A 13,275-nucleotide genomic window follows, 5' to 3' on the forward strand; every position below is an offset into this window, starting at 1 on the left:
ATTTATAAGGTGGATTGTTTGTGTTTCACTTAGCCGCTTCGTAAAGGCGTGAGCAAGCTCGCATGCCCGGTTCAGTAGTAAGAGCAGCGTTTGTGTGACCTGTCTGTCTGGTTCAGGGTCGCAAGGGTTGTTTTCAATCAGCAACGGTCGCAGGATGGTTCCTTTATTTAAGCAGCCAAATTTAAAGTTTCCCGACAAGGGCTAGGGGGTAGAGCAAGTTCGCACGCCCGGCTCAGCAGTAAGAGCAGCGTCGGTGTGGTTGGCTGGTAGTCGCTGTGAAGAGGTGCCCTGTCAGGTTGGTTCGGGGTCGCGAGGGTTGTTTTCAGGTAGCAACGGCTGCAAGATGGCTCCTCTGCCTGAGCAGCCGAATTCAAAGTTCCCCGACAAGGGCTGAGGGGCGGAGCAGTTAACCCCGATGTGGTTGTTAGAGGGCGGGTTAGACTGTCGGTCTCAGGTTCCTCCGGTTCCTCCGGTGTAATGAAGGGGGACGATTCGATCTTCTTTCCCTTTCACTGTACTGTACTGGATCTTGAAGAAGAGAAGTCTTGCACTCAAAGTTCTCAAGAGGGCTGCAAGGGCAGACCGGTGCCGAAGTGGTTGTTGGGGGGCGGGGCAAATCTTCGATCTCAGGCTTCACCGGTACAGTGAAGGGGGATGACTCGATCTCCTGTTTCCCTTCACTGTGTTGGATCCTGAAGAAGTGAGGTCTTGCACTCAAAGTTTTCAAGATAGCTGCTTCGGTAGACCGGTGTCAAAGTGGCTGTTTGGAGGCGGAGCTAAACCGCCGATCTCAGGCTCCTTCGGTGTAAATCTGTCAGCCCCTCAACAACAGACTTGTAGTGTTACTCTTCACTATCTTAACAGTTTTTATCAGACTGCTAGTGAGCTTGAATATAATTTTTATGAGATAGTTTATTCATTAATTCATAACCGGCATACACACCTCTTCTGTTGTAGCTTGGAAAAATTGAGAAAATATATATATATATTTTTTTTTAGTTTGTTTTCAAATTACGCCAGTAATGAGCATCAGAGTGAAGGTAGATCTGTCAGTCCCTTATAAACAGACTCGCAGTGTTACTCTTCACTATCAAACAGTAGATTCCTCTCCTGCTCATTCAAATTGTCTCAACAGCTTTTTTCAAACTGTCAGCGAGCCTGAATATAATTTTGTATGAGACAGCTTATTTCACTATCATACATTCAGAATCGGCACTATCACCTCCTCTGTTGCAGCCTGGAAAACCGGAGGAAATGTTACTGGTTTATTTTCAAATCACGCCGGTAATGAGCATTAGAGTGAAGGTAATCTGATCTCATCAATCGACCCAGCACTCGCACTGCACTCAGGAGGAATATACATACAAATTGATACTGTTAGGCTGTCGTACTGTATTCAAGAGAGATATTTCTGCAAATGGATCCGTTAGAGTTGGAGAAGAGCCTTTTTTAAATTTAAAACATAGGCATTTGGGAGAGGAGCTCAGCGATCATCCTTCCGTCTTGTCTCACAGACAAGCCACGCCCCTCTTGTCTCACAGACAAGCCACGAGGCATAATTCAGGAACAGGTTGAAGAAATCAAACTTCTAAGAGGTGAGATCGAGGCAATTAACTCCCAATTTGTAGATGCCCGACATCGTTTGGAAGCCCTGGAGGAAAAAACATCTGTCATAACTTCATTACAAGAAACGGTAACTAAGCATGACAAACTTATCACCACTTTACAAAGAAACCTTGAAGACCTTTCTAATCGCAGCAGAAGATCCAATTTAAGGATCATTGGGCTGCCTGAATCATCAGAGGGATCTGATATGGCTTCCTTTCTTACTACTTTCTTGCCTACTACCCTGGGACTTGTCTTTTCACCTCCTCTGGAAATAGAGCGTGCTCACCGAGTGCCATCTCACCTTTCTTCAAATGCCTCCTCTCCCAGACCCATAGTGGTTAAACTACTCAGATTTCAGCAAACGCTCCAAATTTTAACAGTAGCTAAATCTAAATCCCAACTGCTATACCAAGGCAAGAAATTCTTCATCGTTCCAGATCTAGCTAAAACTACAGCCTTAAAGAGAAAGGCATTTCTATCCCACCGGCATAAACTTAAAGATATCGGAGCCAAATATGGTCTTATGTATCCAGCCAGAATGAAAGTAACTTACAACAACCACACTACATCATACACTGAGCCTGAGGAGCTGGCTGCATTCCTGGATTCTTTGAAAATGCACTGACACGCTGAACTCTTGATATCTTGGTTTGCCTTTGCGTTCTCTTGTTATAACCTATAAGAATATATAATTCATTGTCTTTGTGAATAAGCACATCACTTTTAAATTCCTTAAATTGAATGGGTGTGAAGTTAAGTAAATTGTTCCATATGAACAGTTTCTCCGTGCTCACAGGAGCACCTTTAAACTCTATTATCTTATACATGATAGTAAGGTCTCTCTACTTTCTGACCTTACAATATGCTGACACCAATAGTATACTTGCTCTTATTCTTATGCTTTCTTTCTTTCTTTCTCATCCTTCTGGTAGTAGTGTCTACTTGGTATCCTGGTTTTACCATTTGTTATTTCCCTATAAAGATGATGTTTACTATGTTTTACTATCGTATACAATAGACTATGGCTGATTTACATATCATCTCTTTTAATGTGAATGGTTTGAACCATCCTATTAAAAGGAAGAAGATAGCAAATTATATGTTAAATAAACATCCAGATGTGATATATTTACAGGAAACACATCTCCCACCTGCTGCCGCCTCTAAATTTGAGTTGAAGGGATATTCCACTCATTTGTACTCCCCTGCAACTCAGAGGAAGAAAAATGGAACATCAATACTTTTCAGTGATAAACTATCCCCTATTATTCATTCTGTTAAAATAGACTCCGATGGCAGATGGTGTCTGGTACATGCTGCGTTGCATTCTGTGGATTTTATATTCCTTAATATTTACGCTCCTGTTTTGGATCATCCGGATTTCTTTAAGGATCTTCAGATGGCGTTAGTTGAATATGACTCTTGTTCTCTAATATTGGGCGGAGATTTTAATCAAATTCAAGATATCTATATAGATCGATCATCCTCTTGCAAACCCTCAAAATCTAAATCTCTTGCAGCTCTGCATGCTTTAAAAGAAACTTTTTCTCTTGTAGATCCATGGCGATTACTATATCCCAAAGGTAGAGAATATTCACACTTTTCACCACCACATAATACCTACTCGAGAATTGATTTCTTCCTTCTCTCCTCTTCGCTCATTCAAGACGTGACAAATACTTTCATACACCCAATAACTCTTACAGACCATGCAGCTATTTCATTACATTTATCTATCTCTGCCCCACGTAAAGAATCTCCCTCTTGGCGACTTAACAATACTCTGCTTTTAGATGAGGTAATAATGGAAAAAATCAAATCTTTTACTATGGAATTTTTTGAAATCAACACCAAAGATCCAGAAATTTGTCCTTCTATTGTTTGGGAAGCTTACAAAGCTTCTCTCAGAGGTGAATTGATCAAACTTGCTTCCTGGAAAAAAAAACAATCCATCCAAAAAGAAAAAGAACTGGAAACCTCTATTAAAAATTTAGAACTACAACATATGGCCACCCATTTACATGATCCATCTATGTCCCAACGTATTCAAAACTTAAAATATGAATACAATACTCTAGTCTCATGTACGGCCCGACGTGACATTTTCATTTCCAACTCTGGTCACTACATGGGAGATAATCTTATGGGTCGCCCTTTAGCTAGGTATCTTAAAACTAAATCAAAACGCTTGCACATCTCAGCTGTTCAAGATTCAACAGGACAATTAGCCAGAACCAGATCTCTGATTTCTTCCCAATTTGAAAAATTTTACACTACCCTATATCAATCTGAATTTTCAGCCTCTGAAACAGATTTAGATACGTTTCTATTCTCACTAACTCATCCGACTATATCGGAATCCATTAAAGCAAAACTAGATGCTCCTATAACAACATCTGAGATTGAAAAAGCTATAACCTCTCTACCCACTGGGAAAGCTCCGGGCCCAGATGGTTTTACTAATGAGTTCTTCAAATGCTTTCGAACCCTATTGGCTCCTCAACTCCTTATGTACTATGATTTCCTCCACTCCACTCCGGACAAACAATTTAATTTCGCTGAGGCTACGATTGTAGTTATTCCCAAACCAGATAAAGATGCTACTCTGGTTAAAAATTTTCGCCCTATCTCTCTTCTTAATTTAGACTACAAAATTATGGCTAAAATACTTGCAATAAGACTTACCACAGTGATCCCATCTCTCATACATGGAGATCAAACTGGATTCATCAAACATAGATACATAGGGGATAATCTTCGCTTATTTCATCATATCAATGCTCACGCCAAATCAATGTCGGATCCTGTGATTGGTCTAGCCATTGATGCTGAGAAGGCCTTTGACCGAGTGGAGTGGCCTTTCTTATTCCGAGTACTGAAATGGTACAACTTTGGTTCTTTCTTTACAGACTGGATAGAAACAATATACAGACAACCTACGGCGCGTATCCTAATAAACAACTCTCTCTCCAATAGATTTTCCCTCCATAGAGGTACCCGCCAAGGCTGTCCCCTTTCACCACTATTATTTGATTTAGCATTGGAACCTCTATTGTTAGCTATCCGACAATGTTCCTTAATTAAAGGTATTCCCTCGTCCAGTCGAGAGATTAAACTAGCAGCTTACGCTGATGATATCCTTCTCTTTCTCAAGGATCCTCTTGTCTCTTTACCTCATTTTATCCACATCGTCTCTCAATATTCTCAAATATCTGGATATTCTGTTAATTGGGAGAAATCAGAGATCTTTCCGCTAAATGATCACATTTCCTCCTCAGATCTAGCTCAATTTCCTTTTTCATGGTCACAGGGAGCCGTAAAATATTTGGGGATTTTAATACATAAAGATCCATTACTTGCTCAGGATCTCAATATATCTAAAATCAAAAACTTGGTTTCAAGTACTACATCGCGTTGGTCCCCGCTTTATTTGTCCTGGTGGGGTAGAATAGCCTCCATTAAAATGACCTTAGCTCCACAAATTAATTATACTTTATCTATGCTTCCCCTTCTCTGCCATAAACCGTTATTTCATTGGCTTAATATGAAAATTTCTGAATTTATCTGGAACAAGAAAAAACCTCGTATTGCTCTCGCCAAGCTGAAGGCCTCTAAGATTAAAGGTGGCTTAAATTTACCTGATTTTTATTATTATTACATCGCATCCTTAGCCAAATACGGAGCTCACTGGATTGTTGACTCTTATCCACAGGATCAACCAGCATGGTTTGAAATGGAATGCTTTTTATGTGCACCATTACACATCTCCTGCTTCCTTACAGTGTCGATACCTAGACACTTGAGAAAGTATTCTTTGCTGAGCGCAACACAACATGCTTTTCAATTATTAGATGCAGTGGCTGAGATCTCTGTTGCTGAAGGCCCACTCATGTCCCTTTGGAATAATTCTAAAATTCAAAATAAGGGTAGATCCCTTTCATGGAAGAGGTGGCAGCGGGCGGGTGTGTGGTTTGTTCATCAATTGATCTCCTCCTCTTCATTTGTCCCATTTGATACTTTTTGTTCTGTAAACTCACTCCCATCCTCTGTATATCCTCAATGGCTTACGCTTACTAGAATACTATCTAATGTGCAAATGCGCCCTGACTTTATGACCTCTCATCAAACTATTCGTCACTGGTCTACCTTGGCTTTACTGAAAGGTAGGGCGATATCTCTTTTTTATAGTATCTTAAGAGATCACACCTTCACTTTTACGCCTCAATCCATGAACCACTGGGGCTCTATCTTAAAGACCAAGCTTTCTGAAATAGATTGGGAACTCTTCTGGTCATCTACAAATCGTCCTCTATTATCCTCAAGAGTCTCGCAATCAATGTTCTTTGTTATGTAGAATGCAGTATGGACTCCGTTTCGAATGTGGAAAGCGAAACTGAAACAAGATCCTACCTGTTGGAACTGTTTGAAAGAGCCTGGAACTCTTGATCACATGCTTCTTCACTGTACTATGGTTCATTCCTTTTGGATTCGTATCTGGGACACCATAAAATCTATTACCAAATGTTCAGAACCTATTTCCATGGACATTATAATCCTTCGTTCTCAACACCCTTGCTTCGCACTATCAAACTGTCCTCCCAAACTCATTGACACCATGTTTGTGACAGCTCTTATGCACATTTTAAAAAATTGGAAATCATCTACATTACTAGACTACACCTTTTGGTGGAACTCTTTGAGCATGTACCATAAATTCGAATCATATGCATATGAAAAAAACATGATATCTCGTTTCTCTACAAAATTGATGCGAAATAAATCACCTTGGTCGTTCTTGGATTCATATGTTCACTCTGCCTCGTAGACACTTCTACCCCTCTCTTTTTCTCCCTCTTTCTTTCTCCTTCTTTACCTTTCTTTTTTCTTTTACTTCATCCTCACTTTCTTTTTTCTTTTACTTCATCCTCTCTGCTTATCTACCCTTTCTATTTCTTTTCTTAGCAGTTTCAAATACTCTGAATGCTTCTTAATAATTTGTTATATGCAAATGAATGCAATTACGGTTTCTTTTGTTTCTACATCAGTATTTCTTATTCAATTTTCATGTACTTGAACTGCTTTCTGTATATTATTTATAATATTCAATAAAATTATTGAACTCAAAAAAAAAAAGAAATAAAAAAGAATTCCTATGAGCATCGGAGCAGCTACTGCTGCTGCTGGTGCTAAAACCCACGCTATGCGTTTGTAAAAGAGGGGATATATAATGTAGTATATTCTATAGAAGGTTCCCTGCTGTCAAGGGATATGGCTGGAAAGGAATAGAATCGCTTTTTGTACCGTTATAGAGCAAATAATTTTTTCCCCCAGAAATACAGGTGACAATTCTAAACTGGATGCCATACTTTAAGCATGCTGATGCCACGCAATGAGTGCCATTTCTATAATGGCATCTGTGTGCCATGATGGCATTATAGATATCTAGCTAAATTGGCATTAACAGGCCTATATTTAGGTATGCCCACTTATACCGGATCCATGGTTGGCATAAATGCATGTGCCTGAATACAGCATTGAGGCCTAAATTCTATCTATCGTGCACAAAAAATTTGCACTAGAAAAAGTGCTATTCTATAAGCCACGCTTAAAGTTAGGTACGTTTTATAGAACGGTGCCTAAATTTAAGCATGGACATATGCATCAACAAAAGCATGGTACAAAATGCCTGAACCTAAATTTAGGTGCGGATGCCCTTATTCTATAATTAGGTGCATAACTTAAAGTAACACCCCCGTTCCATCCAGGACCCACCCATTTCCATGACCCCTTTTTTGACTTGTGTGCAAAAATGAGGCATGGCTCCCACTCCTAAGTTTACATGTGTAACGTGTGATTGCGTTTAATTAGCTCCAATAATTGCTTGTTAATAAGAGTTATTGGTGCCAATTAACTTGAGGGGAAAGTGTGGCGCAGTGGTTAAAGCTACAGCTTCAGTACCCTGAGGCTGTGGGTTCAAAGCCATGCTGTTCCTTGTGACCCTGGGCAAGTCATTTAATCCCCCCATTGCCTCAGGTACATTAGATAGATTGTAAACCCACTGGGACAGACAGGGAAAAAATGCTTGAGCACCTGAATAAATTCATGTAACAGCCTATTTTCCGGTATCACACAGAAAGAAATTAGGCGTCTACAGATAATCCAAAATGCCGCCATTTAGCTTATCACAAATTCCAAGAAATTTGATTACGTGACTCCTCTACTATATAAAGCACATTGGCTCCCTGTAAAACATAGGATCTCCTATAAAATTTCACTATTGACCTACAAAACATTACAATTCAAAGTCCCCCAATTCATAGAAAAATATCTCATTCCTTATGAACCCTCTAGTGCTCTGAGATCCATTAACCTAGGCCTACTGATGATCCCATATCTAAGAATAATTGGCATCAAATGGCACATCTCCGTAGTCGAACCTCAGCTCTGGAACACCTTACCTGTACTTATTTGCGATGAAAAAAAATCTTGAACGATTTAAGGGCCTACTCAAAAGTCACCTATTTAAGGAAGCATTCATCCCTTAAGCTTAGGTTTTTCTTACCAAAGTTTTAGAAACTCCCTTAAGTGTAAGTTCTATCTCCTACATAGTAACATAGTAGATGACGGCAGATAAAGACCCGAATGGTCCATCCAGTCTGCCCAACTTGATTCAATTTAAAATTTTAAAATTTTTCCTTCTTAGCTATTTCTGGGCAAGAATCCAAAGCTCTACCCGGTACTGTGCTTGGGATCCAACTGCCAAAAACTCCGTCAAAACCGACTCCAGCCCATCTACACCCTCTCAGCCATTGAAGCCTTCCCCAGCCCATCCTCTCCCAAACGGCCATATACAGACAGACAGACCATGGAAGTCTGCCCAGTACTGGCCTTAGTTCAATATTTAATATTATTTTCGGACTCTAGATCCTCTCTGTTCATCCCACGCTTCTTTGAATTCAGTCACCGTTTTCCTCTCCACCACCTCTCTCGGGAGCGCATTCCAGGCATCCACCACCCTCTCCGTAAAGTAGAATTTCCTAACATTGCTCTTGAATCTACCACCCCTCAAACTCAAATTATGTCCTCTGGTTTTACCATTTTCCTTTCTCTGGAAAAGATTTTGTTCTACGTTAATACCCTTTAAGTATTTGAATGTCTGAATCATATCTCCCCTGTCCCTCCTTTCCTCTAGGGCACGGGTCTCCAAAGTCCCTCCTTGAGGGCCGAATCCAGTTGGGTTTTCAGGATTTCCCCAATGAATATGCATTGAAAGCAGTGCATGCACATAGATCTCATGAATATTCATTGGGGAAATCCTGAAAACCTGACTGGATTCGGCCTCAAGGAGGGACTTTGGAGACCCCTGCTCTAGGGTATACATATTCAGGGCTTCCAGTCTCTCTTCATACGTCTTCTGGCGCAAGCCTTCTATCATTTTCATCGCCCTCCTCTGGACCGCTTCAAGTCTTCTTATGTCCTTCGCCAGATACGATCTCCAAAATTGAACTCAATACTCCAAGTGGGGCCTCACCAACGACCTGTATAGTGGCATCAACGCCTTCTTCCTTCTACTGGCTACACCTCTCTTTATACAGCCCAGCATCCTTCAGCCAGCAGCTACCCGCCTTGTTTTTAGATCTTCAGACACTATGACCTCAAGGTTCCTCTCCCCGTCCGTGCATATCAGCTTCTCAGCTCCCGGCATATATGGTTCCTTCTGATTAATCCCCAAATGCATTACTCTGCATTTCTTTGCATTGAATTTTAGTTGCCAGGTATTAGACCATTCCTCTAACTTTTGCAGATCCTTTTTCATATTTTCCATTCCCTCTTCGGTGTCTACTCTGTTACAAACCTTGGTATCATCTGCAAAAAGGCAACTTTTTCCTCTAACCTTTCAGCAATGTCACTTACAAACATATTGAACAGGACCGGTCCCAGCACCGAACCCTGAGGGACTCCACTACTCACCTTTCCTTCCTCCAAGCAACTTCCATTAACCACTACCCTCTGGCATCTGTCCGACAGCCAGTTTCTAACCCAGTTCACCACTTTGGGTCCTAACTTCAGCCCTTCAAGTTTGTTCAAGAGCCTCCTGTTGTGTAGAATTCTCCTTCTTTTTAAATTTTCTCCTGTATCCCAATTCCTTCCGTTTTCTCCTTTAATTGTCTCTCTTTTCTATCTATAATAGTAATTCTACCCAATTAGCCATTTGTATCATGTTTGTCTGTTTGTTCACAGTTTTTTCTTATTTTTTTTTTTTTAAATGGAAAAATCTTTTATGTTTGTCTGTCATCTCCCCTGATTTTAATTGTAACTCACTTAGTGGTTTTGATATGCGTATGTATCATATTTTTAATAAAAACTTGAAAAAAAACACCTTAAACTGTTCTGAGCTCCACTGGGAGAACGGTATAGAAAATTGAATAAATAAATAAAAATAAAATTATTCAGTTAAATTTGCATGTGCAATATTTGGCACTTAATAGAATTTGGGGGTTAGTGTGGTCTGCTAGCACGTCCACACATAAGTGTACCTTCATGTACATAAATGCTAGTGCTCTATAGCCATAGGAACATAAGAATTGCCGCTGCTGGATCAGACCAGTGGTCCATCGTGCCCAGCAGTCCACTCACGCGGTGGCCCCCAGGTCAAAGACCAGTGCTCTAAATGAGTCCAGCCTCATCTACGTATGTTCCAGTTTAGCAGGAGCTTGTCCAACTTTATCTTGAATCCCTGAAGGGTGTTTTCCCCTATAACAGACTCCGGAAGAGCGTTCCAGTTTTCTACCACTCTCCTGGTGAAGAAGAACTTCCTTACGTTTGTACGGAATCTATCCCCCTTCAACTTTAGAGAGTGCCATCTCATTCTCCCTACCTTGGAGAGGGTGAACAATCTGTCTTTATCTGCTAAGTCTATTCCCTTCAGTATTTTGAATGTTTCGATCATGTCCCCTCTCGGTCTCCTCTTTTCAAGGGAGAAGAGGCCCAGTTTCTCCAATCTCTCACTGTACTGCAACTCCTCCAGCCCCTTAACCATCTTGGTCGCTCTTCTCTGGACCCTTTCGAGTAGAACCTTGTCCTTCTTCATATATGGTGACCAGTACTGGATGCAATACTCCAGGTGAGGGCGCACCATGGCCCAGTACAGCGGCGTGATAACCTTCTTCGATCTGTTCGTGATCCCCTTCTTAATCATTCCTAGCATTCTGTTCGCCCTTTTCGCCACCACCGCGCATTGCGCAGACAGCTTCATCGACTTGTCAATCAGAACTCTTAAGTCTCTTTCCTGGGAGGTCTCTCCAAGTACCGCCCCGGACATCCTGTATTTGTGCATAAGATTTTTGTTACCGACATACATCACTTTACACTTATCCACGTTGAACCTCATTTGCCATGTCAATTCCCATTTCTCGAGCTTTAAATAACCCAGCAATAGAGAATGACACGGTGAAAAAATTGGTCCCCGTCACCGCCCCGTCCCCGTCTCACCATCCCCGTCACCGCCCCGTCCCCGTCTCACCAACCCCGTCACCGCCCCGTCCCCGTCTCACCATCCTCTTCACCGCCCCGTCACCGCCACTGCCACCCCATTCACCGCCCCGTCACCGCCACTGCAATCCCATTCACTTTTCTTTATTTACGTATAAAGGAAACATTCTTTAAAACTTTAAAACTTTAAAACTTAGTTAAATATTAGTTAATAACTATACAAAAACAAAACACGCAGAGAAAAAATTAATTAATAAAAATTCTCAAAACTGACACATTTTGATCACTAAATTTAAAATAGTTATTTTTCATACAGTTTTTCAATCACTAATCTTCCACCACCCCTGGGGCTAGCAATGCAAAAACAAACACGACATGTACTTTAAATGCTGCCGTGATTAGCATAGTGACCGCGGCTACGGCTGCAAGTCTCCCCTCCCCCCAGCGATCACGGCAGGAGGGCACCCAACCCCTCCTGTAGACCCCCCCAACGGCCCTCCCGACAATCGCAGCAGAAGGGTACCCAACCCCTCCTGCCGGTCCTCCCAATGGCCTCCCCTAAGATCGCCGGCAGGAGGGTACCCAACCCCTCCTGCTGGACCCCCCCCCAACGAACCCTCCCACCCCGGAACCCCCTTAGTCTTACTTTTCAAGTTGGACCGGACAGCTCCTCGCTCGTCTGGCCAGCAGGCCTGCCTCCGTACAAATGAGGCGGGCCCGCCCCTACCCTGCCCAACCCACAGGATCCTAGGGCCTGATTGGTCTAGGCACCTAAAGCCACTCCCGCTATAGGAGGGGCCTTAGGTGCTTGGGCCAATCAGGCCCTAGGATCCTGTGGGTTAGGCAGGGGAGGGGAGGGGCGGGCCCGCCTCATTTGGACGGAGGCAGGCCTGCTGGCCAGACGAGCGAGGAGCTGTCCGGTCCAACTTGAAAAGTAAGACTAAGGGGGTTCCGGGGTGGGAGGGTTCGTTGGGGGGGGGGGGTCCAGCAGGAGGGGTTGGGTACCCTCCTGCCGGCGATCTTAGGGGAGGCCATTGGGAGGCAGGGGAGGGGAGGGGAGGGGCGGGCCCGCCTCATTTGGACGGAGGCAGGCCTGCTGGCCAGACGAGCGAGGAGCTGTCCGGTCCAACTTGAAAAGTAAGACTAAGGGGGTTCCGGGGTGGGAGGGTTCGTTGGGGGGGGGTCCAGCAGGAGGGGTTGGGTACCCTCCTGCCGGCGATCTTAGGGGAGGCCATTGGGAGGACCGGCAGGAGGGGTTGGGTACCCTTCTGCTGCGATTGGCAGGAAGGGTTGAAATGACAAATGAGGAGCACGGTGAAATAGCGGTTCCTAGAAGGGGGTACATTGGCCCGCGGGGACAAACCTGTTCACCGTTTCCGCGGTCGGTGAATGGCCTTGTCCCCGTCACCGCAGCGACTGCTAGTTTTCTTCCCCGTTTTCGGCGGTGACCCGCGGCTTAAATGCAGTGGCCGCGGGTAAACCGTCACCGTGTCATTCTCTACCCAGCAATCCTCACATTCACCAGCCACCCAGCTATATAGTGTACATGACTAATGATTGAATTTCTCACTATAGCAGCCATCCTAACCCTTCCCTCCTTGGCAGAAGTCCCTGGAGACACATCCTCAGTGCATGAGGATATTGCATTCTCTGATGGACAGGTCCTGGCTACTGAATTGTCTCCTACTTCACCAGGGTGATGTTCTCCTTTAAGAAGACCTCCATCCTCTGAGGAAGCTGAAAGGCAAATAAAGGCAAATAAAAGAGTAGTTTCTAACTGTCTAACTGAAAAGACCTTTACAAAAAAATATGCTCTGTAGGGCTATTTTTTTCTAGCTTTATTTTAAACTAATGCTTAACACTAAACAAAGACTTTCCTCAACTGCTATCTGTGCCCTAATCTGATCTTTTCATATGCTCTGAAATGCAACCTAAAATACGAATGTAGACTAAAACACTTTTTATATAAAAACCCTAACGGAGACTCTAAAGACTTCACTATTGTCTAGACTTACTTTTCTGAAAAAGCAGAGTACTGAACTAAAAAATAAAAGAGAAGGACAATGAAATAACCTACTGAAGCCCAAGTTTTACCTTTCCCCAAGTCTGAATGCCAGCAGGTAAGATATTCCAATTGAATTTTTCTTCCCCTTAGCAGATCCTCACTCAGCACCT

The 13,275-nt window shown here is 42.8% G+C and overlaps 1 protein-coding gene across 7 annotated transcripts in view; it reads left to right on the plus strand.

The window, feature by feature from the left end:
* DYSF (dysferlin) overlaps window positions 1-13,275 on the plus strand; it is a 539,803-nt gene that overhangs the window by 131,265 nt on the left and 395,263 nt on the right. The gene's annotated exons all lie outside the window — the stretch shown is intronic.

Source organism: Geotrypetes seraphini, chromosome 1 (genome assembly GCF_902459505.1).
Source record: "Geotrypetes seraphini chromosome 1, aGeoSer1.1, whole genome shotgun sequence".
Lineage (NCBI taxonomy): Eukaryota > Metazoa > Chordata > Amphibia > Gymnophiona > Dermophiidae > Geotrypetes > Geotrypetes seraphini.